We start from the raw sequence: 18,640 nt of genomic DNA, 5'->3' as shown, positions 1-18,640 counted from the left end.
TAATCCCAGAAAAGTGTTCAGTCTATTGAGAGTAGATGTAGGTTTTTTGTTTGTTTGTTTGTTTGTCAAGTCAAGTATTATGTGCTACAGCGAAAAATTCTAAACTTTCAATAACACTAAAGGAGTACCTTGCTCAGAGTTAACAAAAGCCTTGTCCTAGTTCTATGTATAGGCCTAAGGGAACTACATGTCTATTAATCTGATAGGACCACTAATATTCTTGCTGTTGTTCAGTCCTTTCAGTCCTGTCAGAGTCTTGGGGCTTTCTTGGCAAAGATACTAGAGTTATTTGCCATTTCTTTTTGCAACTCATTTTACAGATGAGGAAACTGAGACAAACAGAGTTAAGTGCCCTGCCTAGGATCACCCAGCTAGTAAATGATGGGCCACATTTGAACACAGATCCTCCTCACTCCAAGCCCAGAACTCTATCCACTGTACCCCCTCACTGTCTCTGTTCTTAGAACAGAGAATAACTGCTTTCATGAAGGATACAATTTGCCAAAGGGTCTAAACTCTTTAGGAACAATACACTTATTAGATTCTTCAGGGAAAATCTACCACCATTCTTTAGAAACCAGAAACTTCAGTATTCTTACATTTCTAAAGCTCTAAATTGGCATATTATTAGATATCATTACTATGTTATCAGATTTTATTTTATAAAAATTACGTGATAAAATTAAATGGATTTTAAAACATGAAAAATAAAAGTTTTCTCTTGAACTTATTTAATACTGGCATAGTAAACTTGGAGATGAGGAAAGGAGTATAATAGATGCAAAGTAGGTCAACTTGCTGTTAAAGAACTTAGATTTGAATCCTTATCTTACTATTTTGTGTTATGTGCTCCATTATCTATAGATCCAGAGATGCCTCAGATACTTTCAACATATTCTAAAATATTCCTATGTAATTTGAATCAATGATCAAAATACTTTATTCCTCTCCAAAACTGATTAAAACAGTTCTTTGACTGAATGTTTGACTAGACAAACTTCCACCCTTTACTGTCCCCACGATGAACTTCTTCTATCCCTAGCAAACTGACTGAATTAATTTTGTGGAAGTTCATATTCCCAAGCCCTAGACTGTTTTATAATGACTTAGAAAGGGTTCAATAATTATACAGTGCCTTATACTAAAGAATCTATGTGACACAATTCATAGAGTACTTTTTTCATAAGAATGTAATACTACCATATTTGGCTGGTCTGAAGTTACATTTATATAGTGATTCAATTTAACAAGCAGTTATGATTCTCATATGTTTCTGCATATCTTGATAATTGCAAAACTCTCCATCAACCCAAAAACATTTTTTTTAAAAAAAGCAAAAGTTTTATACAGTTACATCTCCATGATTCCCACGAAGTTCCAGAGCATGTGGGAATAAATGTCTGGAGTTGAATGAAAGTCTTCTTTCAAGTGAGAAACCAAATTAAATGGGCCTGGTAATAGTGTATCAAGAAGGATCTGCTGACACCATGGAAGTAGGGGTCTTACCCTCAATTTCTGCCCTTGAAGAGCCCCTTTATTTTGAGCTCAATTGAATACCAAGTACTACAACAAGCAACAAAATTAGCCCTTGGTCCAGGGTGGAGATAGAAACATTCATTCATTCATTCTTTCCACTTCTCACTTAGGAGCCTCCATGCTTTGGACTCATAAACAAAGGTCAGATTTTAATCATGGACTTTTCCTCAGGGTCACTGAAACACTGGCCTTTTGAATTTTCTCCAGGAATCTTTGAGACCTATAGAGAATTTCACTGGAAGTTGACATGTCCTTTATTGAAACAGAGAGTTTAATTTTAAAAATAAATATACTCAGAAATTCCCAAAGTAAAAAGCTCCCAAATAATAAATTAAATACTTATGATAAATTTCTCAGAGTTTCAAAGACCAAGTGGTAAATCTTATAATATGTGCTTGATATCCATAAGAATTCAGATGAGATATCTGAATTTATAATATATATTAGAAAAATAGTTTAGAACAGTCTAAAAATCAAAAGAAAAAAAGGAAAATAAATATTTATATGCTATTATTGTGTTCTATAGGTAAGGTGGTATCTAGTATTTTAGAAATGTACAAGTTCATAGTTTGCCTCATTACTTGCAAAGGAGTACACATGCATTTAATCACTTTTACAAAAAGCTATCTCAAAAGAATTGATCTGACTTTTAAAAAGAAATCTACTGGAAAATTGGAATAGTTACAGTCAAAATATATAAAAGAAAAAAATGTTATTTATTCTCTTACATATCCCTGAAATTAAGGTATCCCTTAATAACATCCTAAATGAACATTTACAGTAGTTCCTTATAATACAAAGGTCCCCAAAATTATTCCATACAAAGTTATCATATAATTGCTTTTTGGGGGCTTACTCTCTCCACTCTGGCTTTCACTGATCAATTGAATCCCCAAAAGATTAGTGAACTATTGCTCTCCTCAAGATTGTAGGAATAACACTAAGGGACTAAGAATTTTCTAGTGTTGTTCAATAGCTCCTATACATTATCTTCTTCATTGATTACCACCCAGAGACTGGATTAGAGTTTAGTAAGGGATATTTACTAGGGTAGGACAGACTCTATAGTTACACAAATGGGGAAAGTTGGCTTAACTTTATATTGTATATGTGGCACTCCTAGGAGTAACTTAAAATTCCTCATTGTCCTTTACTGATACCTTTTTCACTCTTTGAGGAATCTTCATGAAGTTCTTCTTTGGTGACACTTTCACTAAGCTCCATGTTATAATGTTCCTGTAGAATGGTAAGTCTAGTTTAGTCCTTGGTGTCTCTAGCTTGTATCCTAATAAAAGATTAGAACGTAAGAATAAAATAATATATAAAAGAAAACTGGAAGAGAGTTAACAATGCTTGTGATAGCATAGTGTATAGACAAAAAATAGTTATATGGAGAATGATTTGGGCAAAGATGAAATGAAATTTCAGCAATGGAAGTTGAGCATCTTGGGTCAGAACACAAAGTTTCAATGGATGGAAATGTGGATGATGACTGCAGGGTAAGAGACATAGTTTGGAATGTCAGGAAAGTAAAGTAGAACACCTGCTTCCAGTCAAAAGCTCCCCAGAGTCTAGAATCTCTAAGATCTATATTGGAAGATATTACTTTCTATTGGCATCCATAACAGTGCCCAAGAATAATAGTGGTTGACAATAATGATTACATAATGAACCTAGAAATAATCACTACTTATGCTCATTGACCTTAAAAGCCATTTGTTATCTTTTTAATTTTTATTATTATTATTATAGTTTTATCAATGAATTTTGTTTTATATAATAAACATTTCTGGGTCTCTCTCATCTCTCTGTCTCTATCTCTCTCTTTCCCACACATACACATACATACCTTTCTTTAACAAAAAATAGGCTCTTAAGCAAAACCAAGAGACACAGAAACCTTATCTGATAAACTATTTAATCCAAGAAGCATTTATTAAGTGTTTATGCTATAGATGGGAATGGAAACACAATCAAAAAATAAAGATAGTCTCCTTCCCTGAAAATCTTATATCTAATGATAGAAGGCAACATATTAAAAAGACAAAGCAACACATTGAAAAGCAAATTGTAGAGGGGTAAAAATTAAGTACTCTTACTGGTACATAGCAGAGAAGAATGAAAAACTATCAATGACTGGTTTGGGCTCTACCCCAAGGTGGAGATTCTCAGTAACTCACCATTGAAAGAAAGGGTCCACAAGAGCGGAAAAATGAAATGGGTAGAAAGATGCAGAGAATGACACTCTTTTTTTCTTAACCCCCCAAATGGCAGAAAAGAACAAGTATATATTATTTCTGGTCTATCAAATGTAACATTACTGACAAATTGCCTTATGTCCTTTCAGTCATTCTTTCCTGAGTAGTTTGATATATTTGAATTGATTCCTCCATACTTCTTGCCTGCTTTCCCTTATAACTAATGACATTAATTTGTGAGCATGCTGACCAGAATTAAGGATACCATCTGTGGTCATGAGCAGAAAAAGTTAATTTGCATTTGTGAGAACAGAATCCAAACACAACTTCATTAACGTGGTGTTCTAGCCAATTCAGCGAACTGTCCATTGATAAATCAAGCAGTCTTTATAAAATGCTGAGGTCCAGGGATCCTTTTCCATTTATGTTTATTACTAAATCTGTCTCTAACATTCCACTTGAATAATTAGAATTATTTATTTATTTATTATTTTTAATCATCCTCCAAAGAAAGTTAGGGTGCCTTGAAAAATATTCACTGAAAGAGTATTTCCATTACTTTAAGAAGCAATTTTCTTTGGATAGCACCAAATCTATAGTGGATATAAGTAATAAATATTAAGACCCAGAAGAGCAATTTCTCAGATTATTTACACACTTTGGAGAAAACTCATAATTAATATTCAGGGCTCAAAAAAGCATCATTTCATATTCAATTGAGTTCAACAGACATTTATTAAACAATTACTATCTATAGAGGCTTGTACTATGTACTATAAAGGTGTGAGAAAAATCATAAAGTTTATGTCCCTAGCCTCATAGGGTTTACTGTTTAGCTGGAAAATGATACACAGATATAGATACACACATATGTAATAGATTATCAAGCTATTTTCTGAGAAAATGAAGGGGAAAATGTAATAGCTATAGGGGTATCATAGAAGATTCACAGAGAAGATGGTGTTTGAGTTGTGGTTGTTAGGGGTGACATTCAACATGCCGAATCCTATTGTCCATTGATATGAAGGAGTTGGTTGGCTTGTTAAACAAAAGCTGAATGATCAAAAATATTCTCAGTGCAAGAATAAGTAAAGTGTAGAGAGGCCCATTGTAGAAATAGAGAGAAGAGGAAGCACAAAAACAAGAAAAATTGGAGCTATGCTTGTAAAGGATAGCATTGGATTATGTATCTATAGTTTGAGGAAAGAGGGATTCAAAAGTCATTTCAGCAACTCTAAGGCACTAAGTACTGATCAAATAAAGGCAGAGGGACTAGTCTCCTATGTAAGTATTTTTTTCCAGATATGTTTTTTAATCCAAATTGTATTTCTTGAGATGTCTTTGATATGACTAATTTACTAAATGGTAATTTAATTTACTAAGTTGGAGTGAGAGGAGGAAAATAAGATAGGAAATGGAAGGATAAAGAGGAGAGGGGAGGATGGCATGGAAATAACTAGGTTCTTAAAGGTTATGACATATAATACAATCTATCGAAGATTCTACCAAACTAATAAAGGTCTGATCCCAAACTGATCAGAGAACATATTTATCAGATGGATGGTCAGTATATTATGAATATTTAAGATCCCCCAAACTCCTGCAAATCATATACTTAGGAATGGAAAAATCAAGACCTATGTTAATAGCAGGGGTATATAAATAGACAAAATCATGGCACCCTGAAATATTGAAGTATAATAGTAGGTGCTCCAAGCTATTGATTCTATGAAAATGTAATTTAAATACTAGAAAGAGGCTGATATTCAGGAAGGCATGGTTTCTGGCAGCACATCTGTGTAATATTTCTTTATTCGATTGTATACTATATAGCCTTGAAGTGGTTAAATTTTTTAAAAAATCAATTGTGCTAATGGTTGGTAATTAAGCATTGGAAATCATATTCACCAAACCTTGGCAGGTGATTAATATGGTAACATGGCCACTACCCCATAAGATCCTGACTAGATCTAAGTATATAATTAACCTCCATTATTGGATGAATTTTCTAATAGACATCAATAACGCAAAAATAGGATTTATTATCTCATTTCTAGGATGAATCTATGCTTTTTATTTGTATAGAGTGGCACTTTTAACCTAAACAAACATAGCTTTTAATTTAATCTTTCTGTCAATTCTTTTCTGCTTAAAACGTGATGTGCCATATTTCTTTTGTCACTTAACATTTTAATAATTACTTATTTACAAATTGGCTATATTTTCTGTTCAGATTTAGACTATTCATTCACATAACTGCATTTAATATCCAAGTTGATCTTTTGTGCTTCTAATATTTGGGGATACACTTATAGAAAACAGCTACAGTTTTTAAATAGTATATTGCTGTCTCAGCTGGATTTCTCATTTCAAGCAGCTAAAATTTTTCAATAATCCATGCATGGGATCTTCACATATATAGAAAAGTATCAAATTAGACTTTTCATTTATGTTTTTAATTTTTCACTAGTAAAATACAATGATTCCAGAAACTCTACCAGATTTTTCCCTAATCATAAGTTCTATTAGGGGGAAAGATGTTAAGTTACAGAGTTCTTTTCCTTATAAAAATTGAAATTATTTTACTTAGGATCACAAAATCATAAATTTAGTATTAGAAGAATACTATGAAAGCTATCAAGTTTAATCCTTTTATTTTACAGGTAAAGAAATTAAGGTCCTCAGATATAAAGCGATATGTCCAAATCTGTAACACCATGATTTAAAATAAAGGGGAATTGACATAAAGATGAAATTAAAGGATATATTTAGGTTTAAAGTACCTTTCCACAAAAAAAATCACAGATCCTTGACAGAAATGAGATAATAAATCCTATTTTTGTGTTATTGATCACTATTAAAAATTTTCTCTGATAATGGAGATTAATTATTTAGCTAGCTGTTGTCAGGATCTTATAGTATAATGGTCATGTTACTATATGTTTGGAATATTTTTTCATCCATGCATTTTTCACAAAAAAGCAGAATTATTAAATGACTCCCTTTAAGACTATAATGCAATAAAAATAGATTCAATAAAGGGCTGTAACATAAATTAAACATAGATTAAAAATTAATTGGTAACTAAATAATCTAGTCCTAAAGAATAAGTCAGTCAAAGAACAAATCATAGAAACAAGCGATGATTTTATTAAAGAAAATGACAACAGTGAAATAACAAACCAAAATTTATGGCATGTACCCAAAACAGTGCTTAGGAGGAATATGTATTTCTGACCCTTCTTTCTTTTTTTTTTTTGGATCTAATAATTGTTTTAATTTTCTCTTCATTTGTGAATTCACCTCTTTCACATTTTTGATATTGGTTATTTGGCTTTCTTCTTTTTATTATTATTAATTTATTATTAAAGCTTTGCATTTTTAAAACATATGCATGGATAATTTTTCAATTTTTGCAAAACCTTGTGTACCAAATTTTCTCTCCTTCTCCCAGATAGCAAGTAATCCAATATATGTCAAACGTGTAATTCTTCTATGTACATATATATTTCTACAATTATCATGCTGCACAAGCAAAATCAGATCAAAAAGGAAAAAAATAAATTAGAAAGAAAACAAAATGCAAGCAAACAACAACAGAAAGAGTAAAAATGTTATGCTGTTATCCGCATTCAGTTCCCACAGTCCTGTCTTTGGGTGCATATGGCTCTCTTCATCACAAGATCATTGGAACTGGCCTGGATCATCTCATTGTTGAAAGAGCCCTTCCTATCAGAATTGATCTTCATATAATTTTTTGTTGCTATGTTCTGCTCATTTAACAATTCATGTAAGTCTCTCCAGGCTTCTCTGAAATCATCCAGCTGATGATTTCTTAGAGAAAATTAATATTCCATAACCTTCATATACCACAACTTATTCAGCCATTCTCCAACTGATGGACATCCACTCAGTTTACAATTTCTTGCTACCACAAAAAGGGCTGCCACAGACCTATCTTCATATGACAGTCACTTTTCCTCCTTTATGATTTCTTTGGGATACAGGCCCAAACTTGCTGGAACAAAGGGTATACACTCTTTGATAGGCTTTGGGCATCGTTCCAAATTGCTCTCCAGAATGACTGGATCCATTCACAATTCCACCAGCAATATATTAGTGTCATAGTTTTCTCACATCCCCTCCAACATTCATCATTTTATTTTTCTGTTATCTTAACCAATATGAGAGGTGTGTAGTGGTACCTCAGAGTTGTCTTAATTTGCATTTTTCTGATCAATAGTGATTTAAAGCAACTTTTTATATGATTAGAAACAGCTTCAATTTCTTCATCTGAAAATTGTCTGTTTATATCATTTGACCATTTATCAATTGGAGGATAGTTTGAATTCTTATAAATTTGAACCAATTTTCTTTATATTTTAGAAATGAGTCCTTTATCAGATTGAATGCAATATTTTACCAGTTTATTGCTTCCTTTCTAATCTTGTCTACATTGTTTTTTTTGCACAAAAACTTTTTAACTTAATATAATCATAATTATGTATTTTGTATTCAACAATGTACTTCAGTTTTTCTTTGGCCACAAATTTCTTCCTTCTCCACAGATCTGAAAGGTAAACTATCCTTTATTCTTCCAATTTGCTTATAATATCGTTTTTTATGTCTAAATCATGAACCTAGTTTGACCTTATCTTGGTTTACAGTGTTAGATGAGGGTCAATGCCTAGTTTCTGCCATACTAATTTCCAATTTGCCCAGTAGCTTTTGTCAAATAGTTAGTTTTTAATCCCAAAAGCTGGGGTCTTTGGGTTTGCCAAGCGCTAGATTGTTATAGTTATGGACCATTTTGTCCTGTTCCCTATTCTATTAATTGTCTACTCTATTTCTTAGCCAGTATCAAATGATTTTGATGACCACTGCTTTATAATATACTTTTAGATCTGGCACAGCTAGACCACCTTCATTTGCTTTTTTCTTCATTAATTGCCTTAAATTTCTTGACATTGGCTTCTTCCAAATGAGCTGTGTTATTATTTTTTTCTAGATCTGCAAAATAATTTATTGGGAGTTTGATTGGTATAGCACTAAATAAGTAGATTAATTTAGGTAGTATTGCCATTTTTATTATATTATCTCAGCCTATCCATGAGCACTTGATATTTTTCCAATTGTTTAGATTTGATTTTATTTGTGTAGAAAGTGTTTTGTAGTTTTGCTCATATAGTTTCTGACTTTCCCTTGGCAGCTAGATTGCCAAATATTTTATACTATCAACAGTTATTTTAAAAGGAATTTCTTTTTATATCTCTTGCTGTTGGATTTTGTTAGTGATATATAAAAATGCTGATGATTTATGTACACAGCCAAGATTAAAAAGAATAATAAAATATTTTATAGCAAGTTTCTCTGATAAAAGCTTCATTTCTTAAATATATAAAGAATTGAGTCAGATTTTTAAAAATACATGCCATTCCCCAAATGATAAATGGTCAAAGTTTATAAAAAGCCAATTTTCAGTATTAATAAAATCTATAGTCATGTAAAAATACTCTAAATCACTATTAGTTAAGAGAATTATGAATTAAACCAACTCTGAGGTACTACCTCACACCCATCATATTGGCAAATATGACAGAACAGCAAAAGGGCAAATGTTGAAAGACACATGGAAAAATTAGGACACTAATGTACTTTTGTTGGAATTGTGGACTGTCCCAAACATTCTAGGGAGAAATAGAGAACCACAGGACTATACAACTATGTGTACCTTTTAATCCAAGAATCTCACTGCTAGGATTATATCCCAAAGAGATTTGTTTAAAAACAGAAAAAGGTTCTCTATGTACAAATAGATCCATAGTGCCTTTTTTGTGGTAGCAAAATATTGGAAATTGAGAGGATACCTGTCAATTGCTGAATGGTTTAACAAGTTATAGCATATGATTATGATGGAATACTATTTTGCTATGGAAAATGATGAGCAGGATAGTGTCACAAAAACCTAGGAAACTTATAAGAACCAATGCAAAATGAAGTGAACAAATCCAGGAGTACATTGTATCACAGTAACAGCAATGTTGTAGGATGATCAAATGTAAATGACAACTATTCTCAGCAATATGATCCAAGATAATGATGAAAAATGCTATCCACATCTAGAGAAAAAGCTGATGGAATCAGGATGCAGATAGAACCATCCTTTTATTACTATTACTTTCTTTATTTTTCTTTGAGTTTATCTTTTTTTGGTCTGTGTTTTCTTTTGCAACATTGCCAATATGGAAATGTTTTTACATGACTGTACATATATTGTTTTTGTACAGACATTCAGTTGTGACCAACTCTTTTTAATTATAATTGACTGTAATATATCAGGCCCTTCTATTCTCCAATATCTCTCAAAGTTTGTCCAAATTTATATTCACTGTTTCTATGACATTACTCATCTCATCCCATGCCATTCTTTTTTCCTTCTGCCATCAATTCTTTTCCAGCATCAGGATCTTTTCCAGAGTTTTGTCTTCTCATCATGTAGCCAAAGTACTTAAGCTTTACCTTCAGTATTTGACTATCTAGTGCATAACCTAAATTAATTTATTTTAAATATTGACTAATTTCATTTCCTTGTTCTACAAGGGACTCACAAAATTATTCCCCAGCATCATAGTTCAAGTGTCAGGTCTGTAGTGCCCAGTTTTCCTGTAGTTCTGAGTATATAGGCTTTTGTTGGCAAGATGATGTCTCTACTTTTAGGATGCTGTCCAGATTTGCCATAGCTTTTCTTCCAAGTAACAAGTGTCTTTTAATTTCATGGCTGTAATCACCATCTGCAGTAATCTTTGAGCCCAAGAATATAAAATCTGACACTGCTTCCATTTCTTCTCTATTTATTTGCTAGGAAGTGATGATGCCAGTTGCCAAGATCTTAGGATTTGTTTTATTTTTTATGTTAAGCTTTTTACACTCTCTTCTTTTACCTTACCAAGTGACTTCTTAATCCATTTTCACTTTCTCCTATCAGAGTAGTATCACAGGCATATCTGAGATTTATAATATAATGTGCATAGTATAAATGGTGTAAAATTTCTTGCCTTTTCAATGAGTGAGGAGGAAGGAGGAAATGTGGAACTCAAAAATTTTCAAAGTATATGTTAAAAATTGTTTTTACATGTGAGAAAAATAATATAATGAAATTATATGTTCAAGGTTAAAATTTAATGTTGAAAGGATCCTAAATCATCAAGTATTTCAAAAGTGGAAGGTATGCCCCTCTGCATGATCATGGTCTGACCTCAAAGGATGTGTGATCAGTCAATGAAAGAATGGGAAGATGCACTGAATCCTGCTCTGTTATAACCAATCATAGGGTTTATCTCCAATATAGCACCTACATATATCCTTCCCTTACTTTGTCCATTTTACAAGATCCCAACTAGCTACCATTAGGAAAATATCCTGCACACATACCACAGTATCCCCACTCTTTCCCTTAGATTATTTTTGTGAATGGTAAGCAGTCCTCAAAGTCCTAAAAGTACATGTATAGAGAACGTATTAATATAATTATAATAAGTATATAATTTTATTATATAAATACATAATATATTATACTTATATCAATATAAAATATATGTAACTAATATATTAGGATATATATATAAACTAATATATTAACTGATAAAGATGCACAATATAAATGGTTTGGAGACCACTGATCTAGTTTGCCCCTTTGATTTTGCCATATGAGGAAACAAAAATCTAGATGCTTAGCTTGTCCAAGATCATAATGATAGTGGCAGAATTAAGAGTAGATAGGATTAACTTATTCATATTTCTACAGCTGTACTCTTTCCTGACATTACCATGAAGAAATATGGCAAGTGATCTGCCATTAAATGATTATCCTTTGCTTTCTTTAAGCTAATAATCATTGTCTTCTCCCATCCCATGGGGCCATGGTTTTCCAGATTTGGACTCATTGCTGCCAAATGTGCAAATTGTTTTTCTTATCTAAATCCTTGATTCTCTTTTAAGATTTGCTGTAGATGAAATGTCCAGTTAATATGGTACTGAGTTTCTTTAAATTTAGTTAGACTGGCCCTCAGGTAATAGATTTACAATATATCTCAGGTTCAATCTTTAAGTTTTGCTGTTTTGGTACACATTATATGCCATATTAAACTCCAAAGAAAAGAACACAAGATTAATTCTTCCCTAAAATGAGGGGCAGAAAAAGAGAATAATGAACCTAAATGGTAAATGCCCATTAAAATATTAGAGTGATATAAGTCATGGAGCTTATGGAATTTTCATTCAATCCAGCTTACTTGTTATATTTTCATGTTGGAGCAGGTGAAAAGGAGGAATGAAACTATACAAAAGGCAATGGATTTAGAGGCAAGGGTCCATAGTTCAAGTTTGAATTGTACTCCTTGCTGTCTATGTTACCTTAGACAATTTGCTGCTCTGTGGCATAAATTTTCTTATCTATAAAATGAGGGAGTTGAACTAGGTGACCAATAACTCCTCCCCCCCCCCGCCTGAATTATAACTCTGTGATATGGTATGGGAAAACTATATCTAAAACATTTTTAAAATGTACCGTGTATTAAACACTTACTCCCAGAGTAATTTTTCAGGCCTATTAACTCTACCATTTTAATTACTTTAACAGACTGTTAATACATTAGCAAAAAACTAAAACAATCAGAATTATTTGATCATTTCTGGTAAAACTGATTTGCAAAGCAGTGGCATAGGGACTCATTTAATTGGTATGAATAAATGATACATCCCAAGAGAGAAGATTGCCAGGAAGTAGTGTCAGTAATGTAATTTTCAATTATTCAATTCAATTACAATTTGAATAACTGTAAACAATGATTCAATGGCCCACCCCAGATCATATGTTGGTATTAATAAAGAACATAACCTTTTTATGTTCTTTTTAAACAGAACACCATATTTCTATAATTTTGGAAGTAGAAAAAGCCTCTCAATATGGTTCAACTTTCATCTCATGAATTCTAAACAACTCATTTATATTGTACAATGAAAGTCCTATGAGGTGTGGCCATTTTGGAAATATACAATCATTAGACTTTCCCTTGACTTAAAAACAATGCTTTGTGAAGGTATTTCTAGAAATTTTATCTCATCAGTTTCCTTAAATTAAATTCATCTTATAAATATCTAGGATTAGAATAAATCACATGGAGAGGGTAAAATTTTCTAATAAACATACTTAAGCAAGTGTTGCAGGGCCCTAGATGAGTCCAAGACTCTCAGGAGTCAACTCTGAGGGAGTTGGACTAAATGACCAATGAGACGCCCTTCTGCCCTGAATTTGTATGGGAAAACCAAATGTAAAACCTTTTAAAATGCACTGTATATTAAACATTTTACCTCCAGAGCAATTTTTCAGACCTATTAATTCTACTATTTTAATTACTTTAATAGACTATTAATACATTAGCAAAAAGTAAAACAATCAGAATTACTTGATCATTTCTGGTAAAACTGGGAGATTGAGAGAACCCTTTTATAGTACAAGATACAGAAGTAAGAAAAAAAGAAAAATATATAAATAAATATATTAATGTCTCTTCTGTCTCCATCCAGCCTACATTTTTCAACATGAGACCTGGTTGAATTATAATTGAGCTCTTAGACCTAGAGAGTAGAATTATGTGAGAGCAATGGATTCTCTACAAGACTCAGGGAACAAACTAGAAGGAAAACAAAGTATAGAAATGAACTTCCCATTCTCATGTCCCCTTAAAAGAATTCTGATAACTTTAAAAGATTAAAATGCAATTTAAAATATAAGGGAAACATTATGAAAAGTAGACGATGACATAATGTGTTTTCAGTAAAATATAATGAAAACAGAAAAATGTTTCAAAAGATACTGATTGCAACATAAAAAGAATTAGAAAGTTTCAGTAGTCAAAATATTTAGCATTTTGATGCCAACCTAGTGGTGAGCCCCTGGGAACTTAGCTAGATTTAAATGCATTTCATTCCCAAACCATGTTCAATATCTTCTGAGTTTCATAGGACATTCCAGGACTGGAACTTTCAAAAATTGATGCCCATTCCCCAATGCCACTATCAGACAGTGAAGATTTTTTGTGAAAATTTCAGTATAACACCCTTGTTCTTTATGTGTTTAGTTTTATTTTGTGGGGTTTTTTTTAACTTTATAAATTACAAGGAGGGGGCCCTACTGTTGTTATATCTACTGAATGAAGATATTTCATCTCCCTACTAAGTACAATGAAGAAAGCAAAGATTAGATCACTTTTATTTTTAATTTATTCAATCCAATTGAGGCTAAATAAGCTAGCAGCAAAATGGAACTACATGGAACCAACTTATTTTGAATTTTAAATTTCTTGAAGCCTTTGTTTTAACATCATAGTCTTTTCTAAGGTACCCTAATTTCTTCCCCATCTTCTAAATACCATCCCATAAAAAAATAATTAAGCAAAACTGATGTAGTAATCATGGTACTACATACTTCTTACCAATAGGTGAGAGTTGTGTTTCAACAACTGTTCTTTGGAAACATTATTGTTCATCGTCTTTGATTTGAGTCAAAGTCTTTTGTTATTTTCATTCTTGTTCCTGTAGTCATTGTGTAATATTTCTTTTTTCTTGGTTCCCTTTTTATTTACTCTAAATCAGTTCATGGAAATTTGGAACTATGCTCAAAAAGTTATTAAACTGTGCATATCCTTTGACCCAGCAGTGTTTCTCATGGGCTTATATCACAAAGAGATCTTAAAGGAAGGAAAGGGATCCACACGTGCAAAAATGTTTGTGGCAGCCCTTTTGTAGGGGTTAGAAACTGGAATCTGAGTGGATGCCCATCAATTGGAGAATGGCTAAAAAAATCAAGGTACATGAATGTTGTGAAATATTTATTTTCTCTAAGAAATCATCCACAGGATGATTTCAGAGAGCCCTAGAGAGATTTACAAGAACTGATGCTAAGTGGAATGTGCAGAACCAGGAGATCATTATACACAGCAACAAGACTATATGATAATCAATTCTGATGGACGTGGCTTTCTTCAACATTGAGATGATTCAAACTAGTTCCAATTGTTCAGTGATGAAGAGAGCCATCTACACACAGAGAGGATCATGGGAACTGCAGTTTCACTCTTTTCGTTGTTGCTTGCTTGCATTTTATTTTTGGTTTGATTTTATTTTTCTGTGCTGCACAATATATATAGATAATTGTATAAATATGTATGCATATATTGGATTTAACATATATTTCTACCATGTTTAACATATATTGAACTACATGCCATCTAGGGGAGGGCATGGAGGAAAGGAGGGAAAATTGGAACACAAGGTTTTACAAGGGCTAATGTTAAAGAATTGTCCATGCGTATGTTTTGAAAAATAAAAAGCTTTAATAAAATAAAAATAAAATAAAATAAATTACTTCATGCAAGTGTTCCCATTTTTTCTGAATTCTTTATGTTTGGCTTTTAGCACAATTCCATTTCACTATATCTGTATACCATAGTTTGTTCAGCCATTTCCCAATATATAAATATGCATTTTTTCCTGTTTATTTGTTTTATTTTGTTTGCTTCCACAAAAAGTGCTACTATTGTTATCTTGGTATATATGGTATTTTCCTTTATCTTAAACCAGCTTGATGTATATGTACATTTAGCAACAGTGAAATAAAAAAACTATAGTTTAATAATTTTTCTCATAATTCCAAATTGTATTCTACAATGAATGGACCAATTCACAGTTTTACCAACACTTATGTGCCATTATGATCTTCCCCCAGTCCTGCCAAAAAGTAATTATTTCTTTTAATTTTTTTTCTGTTTTACAGAAGTGAAACAAAAGTTGCTTTGATTTTATTATTATCATTTTTAATTATTTAGAGTATGTCCTTATATGACTATCAGTTTATGATTTTTCTTTTGAAAACTTTTTAAAAAATATATTAATTGATTACTTAGCTACTGGAGAATGACTATTTCATGATGTCACATACAACTAGTCTTTTATTCAGAGATATTTCAGGAAAACTTTTCTGCTCTTATTTACCAGTTTTTATTATTATTCTAGTTGCATTGATTTTGTTTTTGTAAAAGCTTTTTAAAATTTTACATAATGAAAATTATCTGTTTTGTTTTTAATAATCTTCTCCAGTTTTTTGTTAGTCACTTCTCCCCCTAAACCTAGTTGTAAAGAATATCTTTTTCTATTTTCTGTTTTTTAAATCATGAGAGTTTTTATATTTGTCATTTCTCCATTTGGAGCTTATTACAGCTTAGAGTAGGTGGAACTGATTTGCCAAATTGCTTTACAATTTTCTTAGAAATTCTTGTTAAACAGAAATTTCATCCCCTAGTATTTGATTCTCAAGTTTTTTGAACATTAAATTGTTGTATTTGTTTGTTTCTGCATCTCACTTACCTAATTTGTTTTACTGTGGATCAAGTTTTCAAAGAATCTTCCTGCAAAAAAAAAGTATTCACTTTAAAAGAGATGAAATTCTTTGTCATTTTTCTTGTGTTATAAAGCACCAAAAACTACCCAATAATCTAATAGATAGCCCCAAAATTTACATAGTTATTCTTTTTTCTTTTTGAGGGAGGGATGTAATTTGTTTTTTGAAGAAAATGAAAAAGAATGTAACCATTCAAAATACGAGGGAAGGACGTCTGTAAAACACTGAGCACATAAGTAATTTACTATAATAAATACATCTTATCTATAATTGGAACTTATAAAAATAACAAGAAACATGCTTTTCAAAAGACATTAACTTCTATGGCTACAGCCAAGTAAACTCCTACTCTTGTTAATTTTGATAGTTTGCATGTTTTAGGATGAGATTCAAAACTCAGAAAAGATATTCAGAAATCATTCAGACAAGGGTTATCCTGGCAAATGTTTAACAATCAGCTCCCCAATATAAAAGATGTATATTTTAAGTTTCATTATTAACCTTTTCTCTGTCATTTTTAAGTCTAGTCGATCAACAAAAATAATAAACCAACACCTAATATGTAGAATTTTCTGATTCCTAAGGTGTAAATGTTCATTCTAAATATTTAACAATTGACTCTTTGAAGCCAATACAAGCTGAGTCAAGCAAAACCCTGATCTTGGCCAATCACTTCATATAATAGATGAGAAATCTGCAACCGAGGCAGATAAAGTCATATGATTAAATAGAAAAGCTAGGAAATGAACTCAGTTCTATAGGGTTCCAAATCCAGTCCTCTTTCTATAACATATTCAGTTGTTTCAGTCATGTCCAACTGTCCATGACTCCATTTTGGAGTTTTCTTGGCAAAAATACTAGAGTAGTTTGCAATTTCTTCTTCCAGATCATTTTATTGATGAGAAAATTGACACAAAAAGTGTTAGCCCAGCCTTTGTCTGAGGTCACATTTGAACTCAGGAAAATGAGTTTTCCTGACTTTAGACCTGGCATTTAGCACATGCTGAAGTCAAAACTTATATTCCTATATTTCTGATAACCTGATAATTCTTGAAATAAAAACAACTAAACAAATACTTAATCATGTGCTAAATGCTAGTCACTGTGGTAAATGATCCTAAAAAAAGTTACCATTCAAAACTATAATATTATGGCTGCTAGTTATGTTCAATGTAAATGGCTGCAATGCAGAATTTCTTCCTTGCCCAGCCATTTACCTTGTTTCAGCAAATTACTCTTCTGAGTTAAGACCATTCAATTTCTTATGTTTCTGAATCCTCCTAGAAAATTGTTTTCTGCTGTTTGTTTGTTTGTTTGCTTTGTTTTATTTTGTTTTCTTTGCCAATTCTTGGAACTGGTTTTGTATTCTAGGTGGACCAGTAACTACAATTTTCAAAACTCTGTCTATATTTAAGATAATTAGGTTAATACTTGATTTTTCAATTGTCATTGAGTTTCCAACACAAAAAGTAACATATCATTTGATGTTTGTCCAAGTAATAATAGCTATCCAAATAAGAGGGACAAAGAATACATTAAAAAATATTGAATACTATTGTACCCCTTCTGAGCTGCTTCCTTAACTTGATACTCACTGTTATACAAGCTGAATCCTTAATAAGGTTACCATTCTGAAAGGTTAACCTGAGAGTCTGTACTTCTGAAATTATGACTGATCAGCCCCTACCAGTATGCCCTCCTTTAATAAACATTTTGTCTAAGGTCTGGGCTAAAAGTTGAGAATATATAAAGAAAAGCAAAAAAATACTTTTTTACCTTTAAGAAGTTTACATTCTTACTGTAGAGATAACATAAGAACAACTCTGTATCTGTAAAATACACCACCAGTAACATGACAACTAAACCCAGAAACTTCAAGAGAACAATAGCAAAATTTTCATTGCTAACTTTTTTTTGGTCTGTTTCATTCCTGAGGCTGATGAAATGGAATGCCAGTTTTCTTTTTTCTTTGAAAACCCTATTACTAAAGAAATGCAACATGGAACAATCAAGCTTAGCCATTATCGTTGATCAATACACATGTTTCCATTGATTCTCGGTGGAGATGGATGAAAATGTAATTTTTTTTAAACGGTCAATGTTTGTACTGATTTTTTACAAAAAAAAAGTTACCATTCAAAACTATAATACTGTGGCTACTAGTTATGCTCAATGTAAATAGCTGCAATACAGAATTTCTTTCTCTGCCCAGCCATTGACCTTGTTCCAGCAAATTACCCTCCTGAGCTAAGACCATTCAATTTTTTTATGCTTCTGAATCCTCCTAGAAAGTTTTTTGTTTGTTTTGCTTTGTTTTCCATCAGTTCTCGCAACTAATTTTGTATTCTAGTTGGACCAACAACCACAATTTTCAAAACTGAGTCTATATTTAAGAATACAATTAGGTTAATAACTTCTTGATTTCTCAATTGTCCTTGTTTCTAACAAA

Source organism: Sarcophilus harrisii, chromosome 5 (assembly GCF_902635505.1).
Source record: "Sarcophilus harrisii chromosome 5, mSarHar1.11, whole genome shotgun sequence".
NCBI lineage: Eukaryota > Metazoa > Chordata > Mammalia > Dasyuromorphia > Dasyuridae > Sarcophilus > Sarcophilus harrisii.
The sequence above is the reverse complement of the archived record's forward strand: the minus strand, read 5'-3'. Positions refer to the sequence as shown.